The 27,693-nt window shown below is 35.8% G+C and overlaps 1 long non-coding RNA gene across 1 annotated transcript in view; it reads right to left on the bottom strand.

Annotated features, from left to right (window-relative positions):
* The window catches only part of LOC117073062, a 28,148-nt gene extending 16,810 nt beyond the window's left edge, over positions 1–11,338 (bottom strand). Inside the window, exons 1-3 of the long non-coding RNA XR_004433092.1 lie at positions 11,327–11,338; positions 9,567–9,570; positions 8,454–8,459 (exon numbers count right to left, since the gene is read on the bottom strand). This is a non-coding gene — a long non-coding RNA (uncharacterized LOC117073062). The remainder of the gene's footprint in view (positions 1–8,453; positions 8,460–9,566; positions 9,571–11,326) is intronic.
* Between the last annotated feature and the right edge of the window lie 16,355 nt (positions 11,339–27,693).

Here is a 27,693-nt window from a genome sequence, read left to right as displayed (position 1 = left end):
CACACACTGGGGCCTGTCAGGGGGTGGGGGTGTTGGGGACAGATACCATTAGGAGAAATACTTAATGTAGGTGATGGGGTGTTGGGTGCAGCAAACAACCATTGCATGTGTATACCTATGTAACAAACCTACACATCCTGCACATGTGTTCCAGAACTTAAACTATAATAAAAAAATTTTTTAAGTAAAAAAAAAGACACACACATACACACACACACACAGACACACACATACACACACATACAGAGAGAGAGAGAGAGAGAGGATGTCAAGGTAGCTGAGAGCATGCATTTACCAAACCAGTGATTAGTAAGATTGTTTTGTAGGTTCTAAATTGCTAGCAGAGTTTTACCTCATTATTTCAAGTACATTATTTCAAAGTCTACAAACATCCAAGCTATATATGTAGACATATTTGTCCAATGAGTTCTCTGAAATTGAAGGTGTTTGTGGAAACTGAGGTCATTAATGATTTATAAGTGATTTTGCTATTGATTTTATTTGGAAGCCTTTAAGTGAATAATTTATCAATTAATATAGAGTGAATAGGAGGTAGGGTGTGGCTTGAGTGTGCATCAGAATTATTATGCAATTTGAGAGATTCTGCAAAATTCCTTAGTGGTTCTGATTAATTCTTCCTTTGGTGAGCAGAAGAGGAAGGATTTGAAAATGATGATTTTCAAATTACAACTCCCTTACCCACAGCACTATTCTAATTATAAAGACAACAGTCTGAAGTGAGAAGTTGCTTTACAAAATACAATTGGTTCAGAAATAACACTGCTTATTTCTGCCTCCAGTTGGGAACTACTACTCTAAATGATTCTTTCACATTGACAAGACTTCAGAAAGATTCTTCATAGCTGGTTCTGTGGGCAGTATGTGCTAAGGCAGGTATAGTTTTCCATTATCTAAATGTTAAGAAAGACTCATGGCTCATGATTAGTGTAATAATTTTCTATCTCATATTCAGATAAACAGAAAAATATTCTTGGAAGGCATATGTGACATCATTTCATCTTAAAAAATCTAAAAGTATTTCATATAGCTTGCAGAAATAATGTTGTCTTACCTGTGATGGGATATGACAATAAATCAATAAAACAAATTTTATTGTCTGATTTTTAGAGATTTTTTTCTCTTATGATTGTGTCTCTATAGCTCTGGATATTTAGGGATGTGAAAAGCGTTAAGGACAATTTACCCTGTTCTTAACAGTTTTCAATACACACATATCAGAGAAATCATACGGAAATATCGCCTTTACTTTATAATGAGGAAACTGATGCTCAGAGATCTTTCATGCCCTAATTCCTATTTCATTGTTATTTATGCGAAAGTATGACACTGTATATCATTTTTATTTGACATCCTGTACAAATGTACACACTTAGCTTAATGATGAGGAGACATTCTGGGAAATACATTGTTAGGCAATTTTGCCACTTTGCAAACATCATAGCATGTACTTACACAAACCCAGATCATATAGCCTACTACACACTTAGACTATATGGTATAGCCTATTTCTCCTAGGCTACACAGTTGCACAATATGTTAGTGTACTGAATACTGTAGGCAATTGTAACACAGTATTTATCTAAACATATCTAAATATAGAAAAATTATAGTAAAATATAGTATAAAAGATAAGAAATGTTACCCTTACATAGGGCACTTACCATGAATAGAGCTTGAAGGCCTGGAATTTGCTCTGGGTGTGTTGTGAACGAGTGGTGAATGAATGTGAAGCCTAAGACATTGCTTTGCAGGACTGTAGACTTTATAAACACACTAAATTTTTAAAAAATTTTTTTCTTTAATAGCAAATTAACTTTAGCTTACTGTAACTTTTTTACTTTATAAAATTTTTGAAGTTTTCAAAACTTTGTGACTCTTTTGTAATAACACTTAGCTTAAAACACAAGCCATTGTGTAGATATACACAAATATTTCCTTTCTTTATATCTGTATTCTATAATCTTTTTACTATTTAACGTTTTCAAAAACTTTTTAAAGTTTTTGTTAAAAACTAAGGTGCGGGTGCACACCCACTCGCCTGCGTGTGCATCACACACACACACACACGTGCACACACATTAGCATAGTTCTACCCATGGGTCAGGATTATCAATATCACACACTTCAACCTCTTATCCCACTAGAAGGCCTTCAGGGTCAATAAAACACATAGAATTGTAATCTTCTATGATAACAATAGCTTCTTCTGGCATGCCTTTTGAAAGACCTACCTGAAGTTGTTTCATAATTAACATTTTTAAATAAATAGGAGGAGTATAGTAAATAGAAAATCAATAACAGAGTGGTTTATTATTATTATAAAATATTATATGTTGTATATGATTATATGTGCTAGACTTTTATATGACTGGCAGTGCAGTGGGTTTGTTCACACCAGCATCACCATAAACCTGTGAGTCATGCATTGTGCTATGACCTTATGATGGCTATGATATCACTACACAATAGGAATTTTTGAGCACCATTAAAATCTTATGGGACCACTGTCTTATATGCAGTCCATCATTGACCAAAACATCATTACGTGACTCATGACTGTACCTGGGCATGAATAGCTGTATCTGTGAGAAAATAGAGAGTATTTTAGTTACATTTATCTCTTCTTACCTGATTTAAATTTTATTGTTTGTAATTATGTCTTCCTGGTGCACTAAGAGTTGTACAGTCAGTCCTCTAGATTCATAATCTCTCTCTATATATAGATATGTATATATATGTATACATGTATATATACGTATATATATATACGTGTGTGTGTATATATATATATATATATATATATATATATATATATATATGTATCTAGAGAGAGAGAGAGAGAGGTGGAGTCTCACTCTGTTGCCCAGGCTGGAATGCAGTGACGCAATGTTGGCTCACTGCAACCTCTGCCTCCCGGGTTCCAGCGATTCTCCTGCCTCTGCCTCCCAGCAGCTGGGACTACAGGTGCCCACCATCACGCCCAGCTAAATTTTCATATTTTTAGTAGAGATGGGGTTTCACCATATTGGCCAGGCTGGTCTCGAACTTCTGAAATTGTGATCCACCAGCCTCAGCCTACCCAAGTGCCGGGATTGCAGGCGTGAGCCACCACGCCCAGCAAGAATTTTTGTTTGTTGTTTGTTACATAGATTAGAGGTTTCTGTGTTGCCCAGGCTGGCCTTGAACGCCTAGCCTCGCCTCCTGATGCACCAGGACAACAGTCCTGAGCCACCGTGGCCCCCATGAAATATTTAAATATTATTATATTATTTATCTTGCAAACCTGGACAACTATTGCTATTAGGGGCTACTTTTATTTTTTTATCTTTAATACCTAACATCACAAATTCTCATTCAATTTACCCAATAAATTAGCTGATTATATGCAAACTGATTTTTTCCATCCTGTTAAATTTTGTGATGATGTAAGGAAATAATAAATATATATTTAATATGAATATGGAATTGTGTAGGCATAGGGATAATTCTCTATCACTGAAACCATTTTACTATGCAAAAAATGGTTTCATTTAATAAGTATTTACTATGTGTCCAGTATATTCTTAGCCCCAAACTAGGTGTTGGTGTATTAGTAAGGACAGCAAGTGAAGCATGTTATTTTTCTTCACTGCCTCCAAGTGGAATCTATAATAAAACCAAAGCCAAACTTGAGTTATTTCAGAGAAATACTATTTAGAAAGACAGTTCCATATTTTCAGGCAACTTAGCAGATCAGATGCCTTCGGGTTCTTTGCATGGTTGAGTTAAAGAGCTAGAACGTATATAAAAGCTTAGTGAACTGTGTTTGCAATTTCACTGAACAGCCATAAGTAATACCTCACTTTGTTGGGTTTCACGTGCAACCACTGTAGGGATCTCTTATGATTAAATCACAATTCTGCCCAACTACATGAGTAAAGATGGACGTGTGGTTGGTATGGCATCTATGGGTTACAGCTTGGCTATGATGTTTGTCCACGTGAAGTCTCTCCCTTTATACGTATCACACTCAAGTGCACAGTTAAACTAGAATGTAAGATTGAATTATTTTGAGGAAGGAAACTAACTGCTAATAAAACAAAACTTCTACCTCTGATTAAACCAATCCCAAGCCACTCTTTACTGGTAGAAAATTTCCCTTAAAAAAGCCGAAGCTTTTAAATATATTCTATTGATAAGCTAACCCTATTAATCAATAAGAAACTTTTTCTGTAAAATCAATGAACCACTAAAAGCATTTAAAAATGTCAATGAGGCCGGGCGCGGTGGCTCAAGCCTGTAATCCCAGCACTTTGGGAGGCCGAGACGGGCGGATCACAAGGTCAGGAGATCGAGACCATCCTGGCTAACACGGTGAAACCCCGTCTCTACTAAAAAGTACAAAAAAAAAACTAGCCGGGCGAGGTGGCGGGCGCCTGTGGTCCCAGCTACTTGGGAGGCTGAGGCAGGAGAATGGGGGAACCCGGGGGGCGGAGCTTGCAGTGAGCTGAGATCCGGCCACTGCACTCCAGCTTGGGCGACAGAGCGAGACTCCGTCTCAAAAAAAAAAAAAAAAAAAAGTCAATGAAAGTGAAAAATTTTAAGGCACAAGTTCTCTAATTACTATCGAAACCCTAATTAACATGAAATTATAGAAGTCTAAATAGCACTTGCTGACTCATTATCTGGGACATATTTTCCCCTGGCTATGTTTGCTACCACTGCTGGATGAATAGTCAACAATTATTATTTGGTATCACACATTTCATAGAAACTGTCAGAACATACCATTAGTCAGGAATGATAAAATGGCAACAAAAGTGTTAGGAATAATGAATTGGTGATATAAGTCATCAATGCGTGATACATGTATTTCTAAAATGTTCATAGTCTACTGGTTATTAAACGTAATCATGACCGATAAAAGCAGATGAACTGTGATTTAGGGACTCGAAAATGTTTAACTCTCACTTGAAAGTGAACTCACATTAGTTTGATTATCTTGGTCCTCGCTACACAATAAGTCACTACAGAACAGAATCCTCTGTATGAAAATCTCTAGATCTGGGGCCATTGTCTGAAGGCATTTATTACAGAAAGTTGTACAAATGCCTCAGCTATAGCATGATTTCACAGCATGAATGCCATGAACAATAAGTCTCCAGAGATGCTGTAAAATGCTTGTGGCAGCTGAGTTCTAAGGTTAGAGAGCTCTAAGTTTAGACACAATTGATTGCAAAACATCAGCTTTTCACAGAACATTTAGACCTTAGCACACAACTTAAGTGGTTAAACAATGTTAAAAATAATTTTAGTTAAAATTATTTGTTAGTTCCTGCAAATAAATATATGAGTGACAATCATAAAGTGACTCCAAACATCTCTATTATTATCAGCACACCTTCTTGTATTTTTCTGTTTTGTAAAGTCACACATACACAGCTGTATAGCTGTAATTTAGACTGTGCTGCTCCTAAAAATAGGACACTGCAATTCTCATTTTGAAAAACACTCAAGCTTACCAGCCATACCTATTGAAATCATTAATTAGTAAGAAGTGATGATCCGTTATGCTCCATTTCACCTTTGAAATCACCCCCTAGAGGTAACCACATTATAGCGATGGATGAAGTATTTGGGAAATTTCTGTGATCCACAGTTACTGAGAAGCAAAAGAATATTTTGCAAGTGTGTAACCAAAGAAGAGTGGTTTAACGTAGTATTTCTCATCTTCTAATTCACATTACATTGACTAGAGGAAGATAACTGCTCATTTATGAATTCTTGAAGGTGGTGACATCTGACATATATCTGAAATGGGAGACTGAATTTAATATCCATAATTAAGTGTCAACATTCATACTTCACTCTCATGCTTGGCAACATTACACTGACAATACAGAAGAGTGGTACAGAACTTGCTGTTATGTAGCAGATTTTTAAATGAGCATATTTCAAAGCTCCCTGTGAAGTAATGAATTAAAAATTGGCTTTGAATTCAACTTGATTGGCAGCTATTATTTGGTACATAGATCTCATGAGACAGCATTATGTAGTTACACAATAGCTACCAGGAACTCTGCATGATATTACGTGGTGGTGATATTAAAAATAATTCTCAGGTTTTCTTTTTAAATCAGACATTTTTGAGGGTTTACTTCACATTTGTGATGTAAAGCTGGAGCCTTCCAACGCTACTGTGGAGAATGCAGAATTCAGGATAGAGTGGATGTGCTTTTGACCCTATCCAAGGGGATTTATTACTGGCAATACTATGAGGATCTCATTGTACCAAGGCTTCATTTATAATAAAGTCCCACGGCATGGGTCCTGTGGATAGCGTTACAGTATCGTTTCAGGTTTCTGGGAAAGAGCAGGCAATTAGATATAGAAGAAAGAGTCACTTTTAACATGGTGTTTGGTTATGCACAGTAATTTCTTGTTAGAAAAGTCAATTGAGCTCAGCTATCTTGAGTATATCACAGGTATTTGATAAATAATTGTTCCACATTAACAACTTTGAGGTGTATCAGGCTGTAGCATATTTAGAATTCTGCTTCTGAGAGAGGCAAGAAGGTAGTGTTATAAGATTTCTCAATTTTTTTCCTTGCTGCAATTTCAAAAGATTAACCTTCTCCTCTACAAATATTCACTTACTTTCATTATGAAGGTATCATGCATAAATCTGAGTTCTCCTTGTGTTTTTATTAACTTACATTTTAATTTTAGTTTGGCCTCCAATGCCTCTTGTCTCTGTCCACTGAAGTGCAAAGTGCTACTACTTTTTATATTATGGGACATTACTTCATTTCATCGTTATTAAATGGTCCTGAAATTCTTTGAGCCTGAGTTTCTTCATTTGAAATGCCATAATAATAACTAGCTATATTGTCAAAATAGAATAGATTACAGCATATACAATTTTCTAGCACAGAAGAGGTGCTATTCTCTTCCAGCATCTATTCCCTCTGTGTCACTTTCACTCTTTTGTACAATTTAATTGTATACCCCTTCAAACTTACTTTTTAGATATTAACAAAGCTCATGTCCTCATATGAAAATTTCTGCAACTTCTTGATTTTAGCTACTTCTTGTCCTTTCTACAAACTTTATGTTGTCTTTCTTCAGGCATGCCATCAGAATTGCACTCAAGTCCGGCTTTTTAATCATCTCCTCTAATGTTTTATATCTCCAAGGGAAAGCAAAATCGTATTAAAACTGGAGCAAATAATGACTTGCTCACTATTACTGCTTCTCTTACCATGCAAGAATTGAGGTTTGATGGGAACAGTATCTGTGATGTTCATGGCTATATCTTCTTAATCATCAGTATGATTCTATCCTGTATTGTGGCAGATACGTACAAAGGGGTGACACAAAGATGCATTGGGCCAAATGTCCCAGTGGTCTTAGGCAGTCATTGTTCATGAAGGCATGACATTAGTGTAAGTTTGATTGAACAACATATTAAAATTACTTCCACTAATAAGAAAGTCTGTTCAAATATGTGGTGCATCTATTTATTCCTTTATAATGTATCTTAAATCCTTCCTTTTGCTTTCCATCCTTAGTGACAACAGTCTTGGATATATATTTTTTTTATCTGATGCATGAATTACAAAATTTGTTTTCTAACTAGCTTTCATTTCTCTAGTCCTCCTCCCTTTTACTAATTGTACATATATCACTGTATTAATTTTCATAAAATATATTTTTTCCCTTATGCCACTTTCATGCTCATACATCCTTGTCAGTTTCCTACGGATTTCAGCACAATTCTCAAGAACTTTTACTCAAGTGACAGATGGGAAGGAACTGGAAGATCCTGAGAGCAAATAATTAAACAACTCTCCTCAAACCCCCTCCTGTATCTTTAAAATTCAAATTAATTTTTTATACCCTTCCCTTTTTTCCAAAAATTTGATTTTAGTGTGGCAAAGACTCTATCTTAGAACAGTTTGTTCAGGCTTTTCTGAGCCTGCTTTTCAACTGGGTACTGTCTTTGGCTTGCTTAGCCCAATTTTGGCAGGAATCCTTTTCATGTCTCCTTTTAGTAATTTTGCACCCACTGACGACCTCACTCATCTTGTTGGTTGTAAGTCCCCAACTGTCTTTGCTGTATTTACAATTGAGCCCCAGCTCTCCCTTATTGTGATAGTCATGACCCCTATCAGTCATATTGCATAAAATCTCCCTTACCACTTGAGCAAGTTCAGAATAATTTTTCTTTAACAGCAGGGAGTGCCAATCATGTTAACCCACACTCTGGGAGAGAGGAGTTGAATATAACACAAGTTTGACCAGTCACAATGTTTTTCTCAACTGCAGTTCTCTTAGTGAAGTAATATGGGTGTGAGCCCTAAGCCACTCAGTACCATGTCCTGCTACCACAATATAGAGAAGGTGATATTAGATAATGAAGATATCACGTGGACAGAAACAGGGTGGAAGACCAGCTGCTCTCAAGTCCTTGTTTACGGTTCTCCTTAAGGTCAGTTCTACTTCTGCCCTACCCAGTTGTGTAAGCCAATAATTTGCCCTTTATTTTTCTTAAGTACACCCAACAAGGTTTCAGTTCCTTAAAGTCAAAATGTTTTGACACACATATTCACTGAAGCAATACTTTTCATCTACCCTGCTTTATTATTTATCTATAATCTTAATTCCTTGATTACATTATGTATAGTTATGCCTTGTGTAAACCCACAGAACTTAGGCTCTTAATAAACATTTACTATTTCTCTAATTTTTCTACCTGCTTTGAAATTAAGAAATTACACAATTTGTAATTTTTGGAACTTTAATGTTCTAATCCATCCGTCCATTCATTTTTCATGAGATCATAATGTATGTATTACTCTGTTCATTTTCTTTAATCCTTTATTTTGCTGAACAGTATCTTGTGAGCATCATTGTGTCAACTAATAGCAACATTTTATCACATAAAATACTGCAACTTATATAATCCTCTATTTTAAATTATCTAGACTGTTTCCAAAGATTCCCTATGCAAAACACAACCAAATAAACTCAAATTTTTAGGTTTTCTTATTAGCACATTTCTTATATGCTTGTTTATTTTCTGAGGATATATACATTTTGGATGTAGACATTTTTTAAAAAGTATTTTTCTGAGGGGACATTTTGCTAAATAACTCTTCAGAAACATTGTTCAAATTTATGCTTCTCAAAGGATTAATTAACCAATCTTTAATTTTTTTCTCAAAAATGAAACTTGTTTTTGTTGTTTTTAGTTTATAGTTAATTGCATAAGTGATTTTTGGATTTTTGAATGAAACTTGTTCTTTGTTTAATTTTTATTCCTTCACGTATAAAATTGTGTTTGTCTCATCTGTGTGTCATTCTATTGTAGCTATCTTTTTCATTGTGTTTATTTGTCTATCTATCTATCTATTTATTTATTTATTTATTTATTTATTTTTGAGACGGAGTCTCACTCTGTCGCTCAGGCTGGAGTTCAGTGGCGTGATCTTGGCTCCCTCCAAATCCCAGGTTCACGCCATTTTCCTGCCTCAGCCTCCAGAGTAGCTGGGACTATAGGCCACCACGCTTGGCTAATTTTTTATTATTTAGTGATCCTGATTTTTATTATTTAGTGATCCTGACCTCGTGATCTGCCCACCTTGGCCTCCCAAGGTGCTAGGATTACAGGCGTGAGTCATTGCACCCAACGCTATCTTTTTCTAATTGATTTATTAGAACTACTGACATTAAGGAGGTTAGCATTTGTCATTGATGATGATTATAATGATGATATTTTGGAGTTATTAGCCTTTTTACTTTTTCTTTCACATATACTGAAAACTTTTGTTAAATTTTGTATGCATTTAACTTTTAATGAGATGTATTTAGAAAATTCGTCCACTTTGATCATCATTTTTCTATTACTGTTAATGTTGGCCAGTTCCTATATTTTGGGTCTTATTCATAGAATTTCTACTTGAAACACAGTGGAAGAAATAGTTCTACTTTTTAAAATGATTAACCAAATATATTTTGTTTTTTATATATGCATGTATTGCATATATTTATATTTAAAGTTCTAGATTATCTATAAAGACATATACAAACCTTTGTCTTACAATTCAGTTTAATTGAATATATGCCATGTTGTAACAATTTGACAGTAAGTTTAAACTTCCGGAAAAGGTTAGAAGTCAAGGTTAATGAATAGCAAATTAATGTAATATTAAAATGTTAGGAAAGCCCTGTAGAAAGTTATTCTAGACATTTGTAATGAACGATCAATTTTTCATTTCATTCTTTAAGTGATTTCAGTACGTTTTTGGTACAAAACCAACTGCTTTTCTTAATATTTGCCAGAAGATGGTGCTATATTAATAAAGTATAATCTTTTCAATGTTCTAGGAAATACAGATAAATATTGTCAAAGTATTAAAATAAAAGCAGCTCCTAAGGTTTGACAAATAACTCTCTAATGATATGCTCATTTTATATGCCTGTATCTTAAAAAGAAAAGTTGGTTATGCATTTGAAGGTGAAAGGAATAAAAAGTATCATTTTTTGCTCATACTTTTATTATTTTTTTCTTTTCAAGTCATAAGACAATTTGGGTATAGGAAAAGCTGCTCATTAGTGGTTTATAAAACTAGAGCTATATAACAAATTTGAAATAATTTTGAAGTCGTATGCTCATACAATACATACACATACACACACAATAACTTCTGTGCTGGGTCTGAAAAAATGGAACAAAATAAAACAAAACTTAAAATTGTGATGATTCCATGTAACTAACCACAAAAGTAGTTTGTATATTTATAATTTTTATATTTAAAAATAGTCAATTAACATTCATCCCAGAGGCATATTTACATTGCATTTTATTTACAGAAAGATGTAGTCATTCATCAGAAGTCCTGCAAGCATCCCTTCAACCACTGATTTAATGTCATTAAATGTAGATGTCTTTTAAAAGGCAGTACATTTAGTATAAAGGGAAATGCCTTAATGCGTGCTAATAATGGGACTTTGTTCAGCATAAAAAATGAACCTTAATAAACCCCTTTCCTTCTCTATTGTCCTGGCTCCAGAATTTTTTAATGAGTAGCAACAGGAGCTCAGCAACCACGAAGGCCTCTTAACCTGACTGTAATTGTATCTAATAAGTAGACAGACCAGAATATTCATCAAAAGTTCAATTGAGGTATTCAATATTACCTTACCAATTCTTACTAAAGACTGGGAAACAAATTGTGTGTTTTGAACTTGTCCATGAGGCAATGGTTTAGGTTGTGTGGGGAAGAAAGAACCATGGACATAATATAAAATTTTACTAATGAACAGAAATAGCATTGGTACATAGGTTACTTTGTTTTATATTTAATGTGATCCTTTCAGTGCCTTCCAAGTCTATACAAATACATAGCTGAGCAACAGTTCACCTTTTTTTTTCTTTTACTTTAAGTTCTGAGATACATGTGCAGAATGTGCTGGTTTGTTGCATAGGGATACATGTGCCACGGTAGTTTGCTGCACCCATTAACCCATCATCTAGGTTTTAAGCCCCACATGCATTAGATATTTGTCCTAATGCTCTCCCTCCCCTTGCCCTCCACTTCCCCAGCAGGCTCTGGTGTGTGATGTTCGCCTCCCTTTGTCCATATGTTCTCATTGTTTAACTCCCACTTATGAGTGAGAACATGCAGTGTTTGGTTTTCTGTTCCTGTGTTAGTTTGCTGAGAATGATGGTTTCCAGCTTCATCCATGTCCCTGTAAAGGATATGAACTCATTCTTTTTTAGGCTGCACCCTCTTTTCTTTGTAGTACATAGCTGGATAGTTATTGATTATGTTTATTGAGTTCCTTCTATGGACAGAATATCTTTAAAGTATTCAGAACTAAAGGAGGCATTTACAAGTAAATAGAAAGCAATGCTTTTGAGAAATAGCCATTTAATTAGCGAGACTGAATAAACATATTCAGGCAAGCAGAAACAAAAAAAAAACCTACATTTTATAGGACTAAGTAATATAATGTAAAATAATTGTGGGATTGATTTCTGATCAATGCTTTTGTTAGAATTTTTTTAAAGAAAAGCCTAAATATGCTGTTTAAGACAGATAAAAATCTTACTATGTAGATACTATTATCTTTACTTTTTGATAAATGAAGAAACTAAATCCTACAGAGGTTGACAGCACTACCCGCTCACACAGCTAATAGGCCACGGGGCAGGAATTGGATTCAGATCCATTCTGTCTCCAGAGCCTGAGCACACTCCACTATGCCAAACAGAACTCTAAAACCCTTTCAAGACACACCTGGCTCCAAGCTGAGCTCACACTCACTTTGTCTGTCTCCTAAGGTGAAATTTTAGGTTGCCTGTCTTGACTCTCTTCAGATAAAAATCCCTCAGAAAATTTTTCAGAGTCAGAGTTGAGATTGATTTCTGTGATTCATTTGTCACTGTGAAAAGAGATTAGGGCTGAAAGAAAAGTGACTCATATGATGGCTCATGTTCACTGCAGCATGACTGGCAGCTTCTAGAACAGAAAAACAGACTTCTCCTTTTCTTTGGAGAGTAAGCAGCACAAGGAAATTTTATTCAGCAAAGCTGATGACAATTTTCCTTTCAATTGGACACTAATTCTCCCAGGAACACTACATAGTAATATTCCTATGCCCACAAAATTTCAAGATAATCTTTTTGGAAAAAAAGTGCATTCTTTTTTTTTTTTTTGCAACTGTTTACATTTTTTATCTCATCTAATAATGTCTACAAAATTATATTACACTAGGCTTTTAGAAACGAGAATTTGCTCTCTGAAGACTCTGAAAACAGAACAATGAAATATCCCTTCCCTTGATTCGACCCACTCCTTCTAGTATTACTGATTAAACAAGTTAGTTCTCAGTTTGTATATGTGATTTGAAATGGTATATGTGATTTGAAATTTCTTTAGAATTTACTAGTTTGTTGATTATTTATAAATGGATATATTATTATTAGAAAGTGTCTTATTTATTTTATCTAGATTACTAGTTTTGATTCCTAGTTTCTAATCGATGAAGCCAAAACCAGGTTGGGGTAATAATTCATGATTACTCTAGAAACCATATCTAAGTCATTGACCAAACTATCTGTTAATCAAGTTATAGTTAAGAAATGCAGAGGCTTTTCAAGTTATGAATAAATCTGTATTGAAGACAGTAACTCTGACGAGTTGAAACAAAACTTTGGAGTCAGATAAAACTGAGCACAAATCACAGTGATAAGTTAGATGCTACTTAAATTCCCTCAGCTTTGTTTTCTTCTGATCAGTTTCTCTAAAGACTTTTCATAAAAATTAAATGGGATTACATATGTGTGTGGGGGGATTGTGTCTATATTATTTAGCTTACTATCTGGTACTTAGTAAGTGCTCAGATGGTAACTTGTTGTTTTATTTTTTTTCTTTTGATGTTTTTCAAGTCTTCATCCTAAGTCCTTTCATTAAAGATATGCTCAGTTTCTTATATTACATAGAGCATGGCCAATTATCTATTGTCATGATAATGCTGTGTAACAAACAACTAAAACATTCAGTGACATACAGCAATAGATGTTTTTGCTTACAAGGCCTTGATTTGGTGACCTAGTCTGGGCAGAATGCATTTCTATTGCTGGGAACAGAATTGTTTAAGACTATTTAATTTGGGTCATCTTGTCTCTGATTCACATGTTCTCTCAACCTTCAGCTAATCCATCTTTGGCTGGTTCTTTTTCAAGAAAGAGTATGAGTAAGTGTGCAAGGTTATTAAGACTGAGGTTTGGATGGCCAAATTCTCTACCTCATGAAGGAAGAAGCTGAAAAGTCACAGGACAAGAGATGTGGACAGAGAAAATGGTAGAGAATTGGGGCTATTTTTACAATTAATCCTCCATAAAGATAAGAAGATGAGGTGGGACTTCTTCAAGAAGATGTTTTAGAAGGGTTCTTCAGAGAAACAGAACCAATAATATATATTGTGACCATATATATTGTTTATATCTTATATATTATTGGTTCTGTCTCTCTGGAGAACCCTGTTTAATAAAACATTTCTTTGAAGAAGTCCCTTTTTCCTCGCCACCTCATTTTACAGACAGACAGATAGAGATAGAGATATAGGAGAGGGGATTTATTAGGGGAATTTGCTTAGGTGATTATGGAGGCTGAGAAGTACCATAATAGGCTGCCCGCAAGCTGGAGATCCAGGGAAGATGGTGGCTTGGGCAAGTCCAAGTTCCGAAGCCTCAGAACCAGGAAAGCCAATGGTATAACTCACAGGCTGAAGCTGAAGGCCTGAGAAACTGGGAGGCCATTAGTGCCAGTTCCAGAGTTCAATGGATGGAGGACATGGAGTTCTGATGTTCAAAGGCAGGAAAAAAGGGTGTCCTGGCTCCAGGAGAGAGAACAAGAGAGGGAGGGAGGGAGGGAGAGAGAGAGAGAGAGAGAGAGAGAGAGAGAGAGAGAAAGAAAAAATTTGCCTTTTCTCCACCCTTTTCGTTCTCTTCCAGCCCTCAGCCAAGTAGAATGGATGGTACTTGCTCATATTGGGTGAGGATGGATCTTCCTTACTCAGTCCACTGATTTAAAAACGAATCTCTTCTGGTAACATCTTGACAGACATTCCCAGAAATAATGATTTTACAGCTATCTGAGTATGCCTTTGTCTAGTCAAGCTGACACTTGAAATTAACCATTATAGATGCTAATCAGTTTTTTGACATTTTAAAATATCTATTACTTTGGAGTTCTCATGACTTTTAGCTCCAGAATTATTAGAGGGAATTACTATTTTATATAAATAATAATAATAATAGCTCATCATTATTGACTATATACTATGTGTTAGACATATTGGTGTTTCACATGCTTTTTCTTATTTAAATTTCACAGTGGCTCTTCAAAGTAGTTATTGTTGTCATCTCTATTTTAGAGGATAGTGAGTCTTAGAGACATCAATTGTGTATGCATGGTCAGATGGCTAGTAAGTAACAGAATCAAGATTTGAAGCCAGGTTGGTTAGACTATAGAAATTGCTCTGCAAAGGAACTTGCAGTGAGCCGAGATTGCCCCACTGCACTCCAGCCTGGGCAACAGAGTGAGACTCCGTCTCAAAAAAAGAAAGAAAAAAAAGTAAAAAAAATAAAGAAATTGCTCTCAAATACCCCTCCTTATTAATTTTATTTATTGGCTCTTGCATGTGTCAGCTAAAAGAAAGAAAGAAGCAAACACTGACTAGTTAGGTAATTTTTACTTTGTATTAAATACAAATAAATTAGCTCATGTCAGAAGCAATAATTTTGAGACATAATTATTTTATGTCTAATTACCACACAGGGTAAGCTGGAAAATACCTTGGAGGGCTCTTTCCTACCTCCTACCTTCAGAGCCTGTATTCTAATTGGTAGCCTTGCTCCCATGGCAAAATGAACCAATTAGCTAAGTTTCCATCCAGCTTCTTGCTAAAATGTCAGAACAAAAACAGGATTCATTTAAAGGCATACAATAGTAAATGTGGTCTATTTAAAATAAGGCACCATAGCATATATTTTTATTTAGATGACATAAATGATTGTTATCCTTGAAATTTTAATAGGTTCTCAGTATTTTCCTCATTTTATTAAGTGTTGTGATGTGTAAAATCACCTGAGTCATGGAGGCATTTTTGGAGAGTTTCTGAGCACATGAAATCACCTTCACACAGAATAAAAATAATTGGCTTGGATGCATATGCACAATATGTAAATGGACAGGATGGATAATTGTTAATCTAAATACCCTTCAAATCATCCTTGGTTTCTCTCTGTTTGATTTCCATTGCCTCTCCCCCTCCTTCTGGTGCCATTTTCTTAGTATTTATTTGTAAATCTATATATACACTCTCTTTAATTTTTCCTCTTTTTTTTCCATTGCCTGTGCCCCTGTCTTGGTTTTGATTTTCATGATCTTTCCTTTAGGGTGATGCAATGATGTTCTATAAGATTTTCTTGTCTTTAGTGCCTCTTGTCTCTTCTTGTCTTTCCTGCCTCACCAACAGTGACTCTAATTAAAATGTCAATAAAAATATCCCCAATTTTCTTATTTTAACATGGCTTTAAGTACTCTTATTACTGATTAGACTCATTTTTCTAAAATTGTCCCTCAGATATTAGGTATCCTGCAGAGGTATGTCTGATGGAAAAATCCCTTTTCCAGCACAATCAACTTTTGGCAACAATAGGACAGGGTCAGGGAAGTAGAACTAGGAAAGGAAACAATGACCTGACATATAATTCTAATTAGGTATACAAGATATTGACTGTCACTTGCCATACCATGATGGAGGGAACAGATGCATGCTGTAGGTCAGGTGAGCTGGAGACTAAATCAGGGAAAATGTAGTACTTCTGCATAGGAATTATGCAGTGGTCTAGGAGGAGTCAGCAGGAGAAGCAACAGGCAAATGGTATCAAAGTTGCTTTCCCCAAAACCTTAATGAAAAGTTATGAACTTTCTTTGAAGATCACACACACACGCACACACACACACACATACACACACACACATGAAGACCGGTACATCATACTGGATGGTTCTGTGCTATGTTTATGTGATCAGGTCTCCATTCACTACTGGCTTCTTAGAGTGGTTCACTCATCAATTCTGTTCTTCTGATTTCAGTAGGGGAGTCGTGTATGTGGAATTTCTTTCCCATTCTTGTTGAACGTGGCACCAGTGGGTTTCACGTCATAGAAGATGACAAACAGCAAAGGGAAAAGGCATAATAGCAAGGAAGCTATTCAAATGTTCAGTGAAAAATGTCCAAGCTCAGTAATAAATAAAACATTATAATTAGAAATGAGAAATTTTTTATTGGTAAAATTGACTAATATAAATAGTCAATGTTAAGAACCGATGGATGTGTGCATCATCTGTAATTTTCAAAGAGAATTCCTAATTGTTCATTGAGGTTTTGTGAAGCTCACCTTTAGTACTGTCTTTTATACTGCTGATGATTTTAGTACAAAGTATCAAAATTTGGTTTGGTGATATTTATTTATTATTTATTTATTTTTGAGGCGGAGTCTTGCTCTGTCACCCAGTCTGGAGTGCAGTGGCATGATCTCGGGTCATGGCAACCTCTCCCTCCTGGGTTCAAGCAATTCTCCTGCCTCAGCATCCTGAGTTGCTGGGACTACAGGCACCCACTACAATGCCCGGCTAATTTTTGTATTTTTAGTAGAGACAGGGTTTCACCATGCTGGCCAGACTGGTCTTGAACTCCTGACCTCATGATCCACCTGCCTTGGCCTCCCAAAGGCCTGGGATTACAGGAGTGAGTAACTGTGCTTGGCAAGGTGATTTATATTTAAAGCTTAAAAACATCCATGTACTTTGACCCCAAACTCTACTTCTAATAATTTATCCTATGAAAGTAATTGAAGATGTTTATAAATATGTACAAATAAGACATTTATCACAGCATTATGAACTAAATAAATTTGGGGGAAATTTAATTTAATTAAGATTTTGGGAAATAGCTTGGAATTAGTATGGAATTGCTTAAATGAATGTTGGTTCACCTAGCACTGGACAACCATTAAAATTTATATTATAGGATATTTAACTTTAGAGTGGGGAATAATCATAAAGCTTTGTTATGAACATAAAAGAGCAGATTAAATAACTGTATTTTTGTGAGAATTTAAATATGTATGTATATACACGAAGAATCCTGAAAGTCTATATACAAAAATGTTCTTAATGATTATCATTGTGGGTGAGATTATCCAAAATATTAATTTTCTTCTTGATGTTTTTCTATATTTGAAAATATTCCTCAAGGTTTACATTTGCAACCAAAATAAAACCTATATGTTTTATGTTTTAAATTATTGATTAACATTTTGTGTTGTCTTCATAATGAATATATTTTTTTCTTTGCTTGGGCTTATCTATTGATTTTGATGAAGAATTGTTTTCTTTTAAAACATATCTCTGTGTTGCTACTAATTGTTTGAATGACAGTACCACGTTTTAATTATTAACACAATACATTTAAGTGGTAATATTAACATATGGCATTTAAGTAATACCATTAAGATGGAAATTATTCCCAGAAAACACAAAGATGTCAGGAGTAAAAAACAGCTACAGAAGAAGTCATAATAATGCTGCAGAGGGCTTCTTAGCTAGCCTCCCAAGTCTCCCATCAATATCTGAAAAATCAATTTTCTTACTCTCAGATTTCTTCTAAGTCTTAACACTAAGACTGGTTTGAAACTGGATGAGTTCAGAGGTTTTGGAGGATTACCTTATCAGAGTAAGTTTATCCAGTTGGTAATATGTGAATGTTTACAAAAGTGTATTCATAAACTTAAAATCATAAAACTGAACAGAAAAGTTTGATATTTATGAATGTATAGACAAGTTATTAATTAACTCTGTTTATTCAGTTAGAATATTCACATGGGGAAACTTTCCAGGATAATTCTAGTCATTCTCAGTGCCACTCCATTCAGTGGTGTCTTCCATACTTCCAGAAAAGCTGTACAAACAAAGGAACAACAGCAAGGTAATTTTATCAGGTTATGATTGTGAGACAGGAAAATTCCCTTGACCCCCTCGTGGGACTTGTGACTGAGGTGGCTTGTTTACTTGGCAGCCTCACTCAAACCCCTTCCAGGAGGAGGAGCACACAGATGAGCGGGTGCAGGAGCTGGGACAAGTGCCTTTGGGTGCTGGCAGGAAAAAACCCAGTACCAAACCATGGCATAGTGACTTGGGGTAGCCCACGACCTCTAGAGTCCCAGAGGGCATGTGTTACAAACAATGCTGTTTTAGCTTTGCTGTCTGTTGATTGCTTAAGTGTTAAACTGCTCAATGACCAGTCAGTGTGATAGCCTTTTTGGGTTCTTGCACCCAGTGCATCCCGACTTCTTGTCCAGCATCTAGGAAGAATCAGGTCACATGAACAGATTGAAGGGTGCCATATGTGTAGGACTCTATGGAGTGATGGAAGTGGTTCTTAGTGGGGTGGGGAGCAGGAAAGGGCATGGAGTGGGAAGATAATCTTCCCCTGGAGTTTGGCCATCCCTAGTCTCCAATGTCCAGCTGCCTCTTCCCCTCTTGACATTCAGACACTTCTCTTCTCTTCTCTGCTGCACCACTCTGTTCCTCTGCCAGTAGAGTTTGAGATTTTTAACGGGTACCCGTTGGGGGGCATTGTGAACCAGGATGGTTTTGGAAAAGGCAACATTCAGTCAGGAAAACAGGAATGCATATTCTCATTTATGGCCAGGGGTCCAGGCTTGACAGCCGAGCCCTTGCCAGGGACCCCACACTTTTCTGTCTAGTATTTCCCTGCCTCCTTTCTGTATCAATTGTAGTTACATCTACAGATGTATTAAGCTTTGAAACAAGGTTAGTGGTTTATAAGAGGAATCTGGAACTAAGATTGTGAGAATTGCAGGCAGCAAGAAAAAGCATGGCTGCGAAGGATGCTGTTCAACTTTACTAACTTTTCAGGAGACAGTTAAGAAAATAGCAAGGGCCGGGCGCGGTGGCTCAAGCCTGTAATCCCAGCACTTTGGGAGGCCGAGCTGGGCGGATCACGAGGTCAGGAGATTGAGACCATCCTGGCTAACACGGTGAAACCCCGTCTCTACTAAAAAATATGAAAAACGAGCCGGACCAGGTGGCGGGCGCCTGTAGTCCCAGCTACTCGGGAGGCTGAGGCCGGAGAATGGCATAAACCCAGGGGGCGGAGCTTGTAGTGAGCTGAGATCCGGCCACTGCACTCCAGCCCAGGCCACAGAGCTAGACTCCATCTCAAAAAAAAAAAAAAAAGAAAATAGCAAGATAACTATTAGATACGCAAAGTCACTGAAGCCACAGCTTCTGATAAATCCTTGATATTAAAGTATTTTTAAATAGATTTGAGAGGCAAGTCTTTATTTCTTTATAAATTTGGCTTAAATTACTCATTCAAACAATATTTTTTAGAAATAGAAGAGTCAAATTAACATAACTGAATTCTTAACTAGGTTAAACCAAGGTGTAATTGTACATTACTATCAACACTTAAGTCAAAATCCTAATTTGTTACATGAGGAAGCTTTATTAATTCTGGTAACATGTCATCATCCATGATTAACTTACCATATGAAAGTGATCAGACATACAATTATGCTAAACACATAAAATGCTGGATAAGTTTTCTTATTTTTATTATTATCAGATATCAAAATGCAAAAGAAAATAAAATATTTTAAATTTTATTATATCAAAGCATACAGTCTAATGTTTTTATAACGTTTTTGAACACTCATAATTGAAACTCATATTAAATAGGGAAATAACCATGGGTATCTAAACAAATTTTCATAGTACAAAGTTTAAAATACAAACGTCTTTATATTGTACTCTAAATGACCATAGTTCTCTAGATATACGACCCATTAATGGTATCATACCATGATATTTAAGTATTCAAGTGTTTATATGTACAGTGTTAGAAAACTAATCAAAATAATACAATGTTCACTCTTATGCAGACACAAGGTAAGATCTAGAAACCCTTCCAAAACTTCTGAAGACCAAGCTATTCAATTATTCATTGAAGAGGAAAATTGTGAACTTCCAGTTTGGACTCCATATGGGTGAGTAGAGGCTATTAAATGGAATTAAAACTTTCATCAAACTGTAATCAAATAATATAAATTGCTAAAATTTATATAATGAAGGTCAGAAGTCCCATTACACTCATTTTCCTTTTAAAGCTATAATATTAATCTTTAATATTCAATATCCTGCTAACAACAAGAAAAAATTCATGAGGCTAGTATGTATCTAGTATACTTGGGCTTAAACAACATTCGATGGCAAGCAACTCTCTGTTATTTCAGCATTTTGTCTACCACAACCAGATGGGCAGCTTTGCCCTCCATGGTCCCTGCTGCCCTCCAGCTAGCTCATGCCACTTTTTAATATCCTCCCATGGGCACTGACATGTTCTGTTACCCTTCATTCAATTAAAATTTAATCTAATGAGCTACCTTTATCTATAAGACTTAGTTGCCTATATAAAAAGGAAAAGCTTGTAGATTATATTTCACATTTTTACAGGGAATAAATGGACAATTATGATACCATTTATGTAATCATTAATGATTCTTTTTTTAAAAGTCCAAATAGTGTCAGACCAAGAGGAAAGATGTTTTCATATATTTAATTTAATACACACACACACACACACACACACACACACACACACTTAGGAATTAAGTACCTAGTGCATATCGGGCCTAATGCTGCTATTGAGAATGCATTGAGGAGCAAAGCCACACGATTCCTGCCCTTCGGTAGCTCACTTTCTGGAGTGATAGAGACATTAATCAAATAATATAAGAATAAACATGTTATTTATAACTAGGTTAAGTGCAATAACAAAGAACTCAGTTGTGCTATGACAGGATACAATTGGATATTTGACCTCATTAGGGGCATGATGGTTGAACTGAGAGAAGAATATGTAGATGTTCACTAGGCAAGGGAAGGGGACGGGGGAATGAAAATGCTCTAGGCAGAGGCACCAGAAAGGGCAAAATCCCTTTGAGGAGTGCATGTGTATGAATCGCCTCTGCTTCAAGCTTTCTGAGTTGGCGCCAGAGGTCATGGTGGCATTCTTTCCCTTTACATCTCACTGTTTTCCCAAACATGGCACCAACTCACCAGCTTGGTCAATGAATCCATGCCATAAGACTGAAGGGGAAGATGAAAAAAGCAAAGCAAAACAAAACAAACAACAAACAGAATAAGCCAAGTTATTTGTGAAGTAACTATGATAAATAAAATATGCAATTTCCTAGTTTCTTTAGTTAAGTATCTTTAACAATTTAAGCACTTATAATGTGATACTGATTATTTCTAATGATTTGGCAATAAATCAATTAGATGGTGTACTCTAAAAGATTTTTAAATTTCTGAAGCAAAGATCTATTTAACCTATATGGAATTTAGATATGATTGATAATATGATGATTAGCATACATCTTTTTGAATACTTAGTATTGCTTTGACATTTTCACACATCAATTTCTTTACATAAACAAGTTTTTACATAGAGAGCATAAAGAATAAAGAAAAAAGGTTAAAAAAGTCTTATGGCCACAGTAGTTGATTTTCTGACAAATTAGTTTTCTTTATCTGTTAAAAACTTTTTTTCTCTTTTGGAGCATTATGCTCCAAACAAATAGTAGAACTTGATAGTGATTATTCCCTCATGCCAGACCTGGAATGCTCTCTATCAAGTCCAAGTGTCCACAGGGTCCAAGTCAGAAACCAAGGCATTTTAATCTTGAAAAGCAGGTAGTTTCTGGAAAAAGATAATCAGTAGTGATTATTTATGCAAGATAAGAAAGATAAGAAAAAGAAAGAAATAAAAAAACCACAAATGCTTCCACTCTGGAAATACTCTAGTGGACAGGCAGATGTTTCCATCTGGGATGTATGTGTGTGTGTATCTATCTACATATCACTACATTTTCTGGTAGTGATATTATATGGAGTATCAGTAACCTGCCATGTTATTTCTCACTATTATTATATATTCCTTCTCCCTAGGAAATAACATGGTAGATTATTGATACTACATAAATATCACTACCAGATACTATATTTACACTACATACAATATAACTTTTATCTTCTGGGTCTGAAGATAAAAGTGATAAACATAATTATTTTTACCCTAATCAATGTTTTATGTCTTACCAAGAGGTAAAATCACTTTACAGATAATAGCACGAAGTTCATGGCTGCCTCAGTTCTAATCCTAGGACATTGGTAAAATTACGTAATTCTTTTAAATATTTTAAATCTTTATCTGTAAAATGGAGATATTGCCTTATAGGGGAGTTGAGAGAATAAAATGATATAGGCTACATATACATACATATACATAAATATATTTTTACATCTACAAAGTATTATACTGTCATGTATAATATTAAATACTTTATAAAATATATACAGTTACATATACACAAATTTATGTTTCTGTACTTACCAAGGGCAATATAATGATGCTTAGAAAAAAGACAAAATCTGACATCATAATCAGATTAATAAGAATATTTTTTATTTCCCATTTCATAAGCCTTATGTAACCTAAAACATAGTGACACAAATTATCATCTACTACACCAAAAATATTCCCCGTTGTTTCTTGTACCGTTACTGTTTTTGGCTTGAAAACAGGTCCCTCATAGCCTTCCTTTCTGGGTTGCTCATGTATTCATGCTTTCTCGGCCCTGCTGTTTATTTCCTATTACACAGCTGTCTCCCTGAACCCATCAGTCTTTCACACGGACTCCCACTGGCTTTTATCCCAATATTGGATCCAAACTCTACCATTTTTCCCTGGATTCTAACTGAAATCAGGCTGTCATTCCTAAGGAATCAGTGATAACGGTTGGGATATAATGGAAAGGAAGAACAATGTATAGAATGTTTTTCTCAGGTTCCCTTGTAAGTTCTGCTCCCTCCTTGTGGCTAGGGTTAGGAGGTTTTCTCTTTATTACATTCAAAATGTTGGTTACCTCCTTGCCCAAGAATCCCAGCCAAACTCCTACTATTGAATAGAAAAAGACTTTCTACTTAGTCCTGCCTAAAGCTTGCTTCTCGAATACATCAATCTGATTTTTTCCAAGGTATTTGACTCTGGGAATATCTGTTCCCTTCAGGGGAAACTTCATACTGGACTCTGGGTGCATGGTCTGGTCATGTGGTTCTAACATGACAATCACATAAAATCTGTTCAGCTAATCTTAAAAACACCATGTGTGTTAATCATAGCCAGGCCGGGTGTGGATTGCCAAGCTCATTTCAGTTCATTTTCATTGTCTTCTCATTACAGGTTAACCATGTTTTAGGATTATAGTAAATTATTTTGGCATACACCCCACAATGGATCATACATTTAGATATGTTTAGGGGTTTGACAAATAATGTAAATGCAGAAGTTGTGTAGGACAATGGTTCTCAAAATGTAGTCCTGGGACCAGCAGCATCAACATCAATCACCAGGGAACTTATAAAAATGCACATTTTCAGGCCCCACTGAACACCAAGCAGATCAAACACCTGGGGAGGGGCCCAGTAATATGTTTTAACAATCCCCACTGGTGATTCTGACTCATGCTTAAGTTTGAGAACCACTGGTATCAAATAATGGGGAGTACTGGGTGACAGTAAACTAGAAAGTGCTAATGCATTTCTATGTTGAATCTAAGGTCAACAAACTGTGTTGCCCCAAACAAAATAAAAACACCACATCTGAGAGGAGAATATATCCCATGGAACATGAGTTTATGCACGCAGATTAAAAGGATTTGACATCTTTAATTTCTAGAATGCCTCAGATTTTATTTAGTTGGTTAAGTTTGAACTGTCTAGAAAACACTTTCCCTGTGGTTATCCATCTTGCTGTGTTCAATTATTTGCTCTCTAAATAGCATAGTCTTAACCATTCAGATCCTTTGGAGTCAATGGGACATTCTCATAAAATAAGAATAGTAGACCATATTTGCACATTCTGTGGAATAGAATGACCTGTCTCAATCAATTTTCTTATTGAATTGAAAATCTATAAAGCTCATAAAAAGTCTTGCTGAACATGTAGTCCAACATGTTTGCTTTATAGACAAAGAAAATGAGATTGGGAGAGGCCGAGCAACATGCTGAAGATCAAACAGTGAGTTGATGTAAAAGAGTTTATGTTGTGGTTATCAGAAGAAATCAAATGCATATATATATTACACATTGGAAGAGCCATATTCTCTTTTAAATTAATATTCAAATTTATAAATTATGAGTATACAACATATATGAAACAAAAGTTCTCAATATAAATGCGTATGTGAAATTATAATCAAGGCCAGGGTGAAAATTATTCAATCTTTATGAAAAAGTGGTATGTATGAGGAATTCTTTAAGTATTCCTATTATAATTAATACTTTTGAATATGTGCAGCATGCAGCATGACAAAATAACTCAGTTTTATTTTCTCTGTCTTGATTCTTTTATCTATGGATCATAGATTAGAGTGCCATATATACTTGAAGCTCCTTTCACTAAATGATAGATTTATAAGAGAAGGGTTCTTGTTTGCCAGGTTCCTGTAGTATCCCACTTTCCAGAGTTCTTGGCACACTGTCAGTTTTCAATAAATAGTTGTTGAACAAATGGAAGCGAAGACAAGCTATTTATTTTCTTGCCTACTCACATCCCTTTTCTGAAATTATGCTCCTTTAGCCTCAGCTGAGTACACAGCAGAACCTGTATTTCAACCCTTTCCACCATGACTGATGGAATGCATACCTGAGAGAGCCTGGGATAAATATGGCCAATTACTTCCCTGTCTGGAAAATATGTAATTGGGACACAGAGGCTTCATGAGGCTGTGTTCAGCACTTGAACTGGGTGACTATTAGATTGACTCTTTTCTGTGAATTTGTTATGGTCAACTGATGATTAATCACTTATAATCTCTCAGGTGATAAGAATACTGCAGTCAATAAAACGTACCTTTATGCTTGTATCTATAAGAATGTATAGATTATAAGAAACAATTCCATAAATCATGTTAAGAAGAAACTAGTGTTATGAAGAAAAATAAAGCAGGGTAAGATGATAGATTTTTCAGTAGGGCAGTTGGGGACCGACTCTGAGCTAGTAACATTTGATCAGAGACTTGAATGAAGTGAGGAGTAAATCATATGGAGATTTGGAAGGATAATGATGTAGGCCGAAAAACATCAAGCACAAACACTTGAAAGAACAAAGACTTGGTGGAATGAAGTGAGTGAGATAGATTATGATAGGAGATGAGACTAGAGACATATTTAGGAGCGGGATTGGAGTGCTAAAGTAAGGACTTCAGAAATTATTCTAAGAGCACTATTAAACATTTCAAAGTTTTAAAAAGACGTGTGACTTATGTTGTGAAAAGGTGGTTCTGGTTGCTAAACAAATGGAAACAGAAACAAATTGAGGTGCTAATGCTGGTGAAGAATAAGATAATCGCTTAGATTTAGATGGCAGTGGTTGATACGGTTTGGCTCTGTGTCCCCACCCAAATCTCATGTCAAATTTTAATATCCAATGTTGAAAAGGGGCCTGGAGGGAGGAAATTGGATCATGAGGCAGACTTCCCCCTTGCTGTTTCATGATAGTGAGTGAGTTCTCATGAGATCAGTTTGTTTAAAAGTGTGTAGTACCTCCCCCTTTGCTCTCTCACCCTCTTGCTCATATTCTACCATATGAAGATGGTGCCTGCTTCAGCTTCTCCTTCTACCAAGAGTGTAAGTTTCCTGGGGCCTTCCCAGAAGCAGAAGCCTGTACAGCTTGTAGAACCATGGGGGAAATCTGCCCCATGATCCAATTTCCTCCCACCAGGCCCCTTTTTCAACAATGGAGATTATAATTTGACATGAGATTTGGGTGGGGACACAGAGCCAAACCATATCAACCACTATCACCTAAATCTAAGCCATTATCTTAGTCTTCACCAGTGTTAGCACCTTATTTTGTTTCTGTTTCCATTCATAAGCCACAGGGGTGGAGCTGCCCAAGTCTTTTGGAGGCCACCTTTTGCATCAGTGTGGCCTGGATGTGAGGCATGGAGTCAAAGATTATTTCAGAGGCTTAAGACTTAAAGACTGCCCTGCTGGGTTTCAGTCTTGCATGGAGTCTGTGGTCCATTGGTTTTGGCCAATTTTTCTTTTTTGTAATGGGAGCATTTATTCGATGACTGTACCCCCATTATATCTTAGAATTAATTAACTTTTAAAAACTATTTTACAGATTCATAGGCAGAAGGGGCTTGCCTTGTCTTAGATGAGACTTTGGACTTGGACTGTTAAGTTAATGCTGGAATAAGTAAAGACTTTGGGGGCTTGTTGAGAAGCCATGATTGTGTTTTGAAGTGTGAAAAGGACATGAGATCTGAGAAGGGCCAAGCCCAGATTAATATGGTTTGGCTCTGTGTCCCCACACAAATCTCATGTCAAATTGTAATTCTCATTGTTGAAGGGGGACCTTGTGATAGGAGATTAGATCATGGGGTGGACTTCTGTTTTGCTTTCATTGTTATATTGAATGAATTATCATGAGATTTCTTTGTTTAAAACTGTGTAGCACCTCCCTCTTTGTTCTCACGCTCTCTCTCCTTTTCTGACATGTGAAGATGCTGCCTGCTTTTCTTTTGCCTTCTGCCACGATTGTAAATTTCCTGAGGCTGCCTAGATGCAGAAGTCTGTATAGCCTACAGAACTGTGAGACAATTAAACCTCTTTACTTCATAAATTACCCAGTTCCAGGTATGTCTATAGCAGTATGAGTATGGAATAATACAGTGGTGGATGTGCTAATGCCTAGATTCAAGATATATTGTGAAAGTAGAGCTGAGAGGATTTACTGATGGTTTAGATGTGAGGTGTTAGCTAAAGAGATTTACTGGGTGAATCTGCTAAGGGAATATGATGTCATTTATGGTAATGAGAACACTTGGGGAAAAACAAGTTAGCAGGAGGTTGAAGTGGGCAACAGAATCAAGAGTTTGGTTTTGGGCATGCTAAATTTAGGATTCCTATTAGACATGGAAACGAATATATTAAGTAGATACCAGGATATGTGTCT

Source organism: Trachypithecus francoisi, unplaced genomic scaffold (genome assembly GCF_009764315.1).
Source record: "Trachypithecus francoisi isolate TF-2019V2 unplaced genomic scaffold, Tfra_2.0 Lachesis_group4, whole genome shotgun sequence".
NCBI lineage: Eukaryota > Metazoa > Chordata > Mammalia > Primates > Cercopithecidae > Trachypithecus > Trachypithecus francoisi.
This window is presented reverse-complemented; position numbering and strand designations above follow the sequence as displayed.